Consider the following 483-nt stretch of genomic DNA (forward strand, 5'->3'; position numbering starts at 1 on the left):
GGGAGAACTGGATTCTTGTTTATCTCATTTGTTTCCTTTGTGATACTAGATGCATTACTTCAGCTAGACTTGTCATAGGAAATCAGATTTTGTGTCCCTTGTCTGCTGGGTACTTGCTCTAGTGGATTTTGAGTTCAAGAATCCTGAGTATTTACAAGTTCAGTCAAGGGAAACGAATGCCAAATATCTTGGAAATTGGTGTCCTTGTAATCATGGTTAGTGTCTTGTCATTTGGTAGTGCTCCGGGAAAAGTGAAGCAGCATATCTTCTATACTAAATAGGGCTGAGATACATGGAAGTATAGTAGATAGATGCTCTGTTGTAACATGTACAGAGAAGTCTGGATGATACAACTTCTCTACACGTTGTTTTTTTTTTTTTCTTCTAGGCTTCTCTGCAGACAGTTATGACTTTTCTCCATTGTAGGCACACTCAGTAATAGGCTTTTCCCTCTTGGGGAACCATGTTTTGTTCTGGATCTTT

The sequence above is a fragment of the Athene noctua genome, chromosome 5 (genome assembly GCF_965140245.1).
Source record: "Athene noctua chromosome 5, bAthNoc1.hap1.1, whole genome shotgun sequence".
In the NCBI taxonomy this organism is placed as follows: Eukaryota; Metazoa; Chordata; class Aves; order Strigiformes; family Strigidae; genus Athene; species Athene noctua.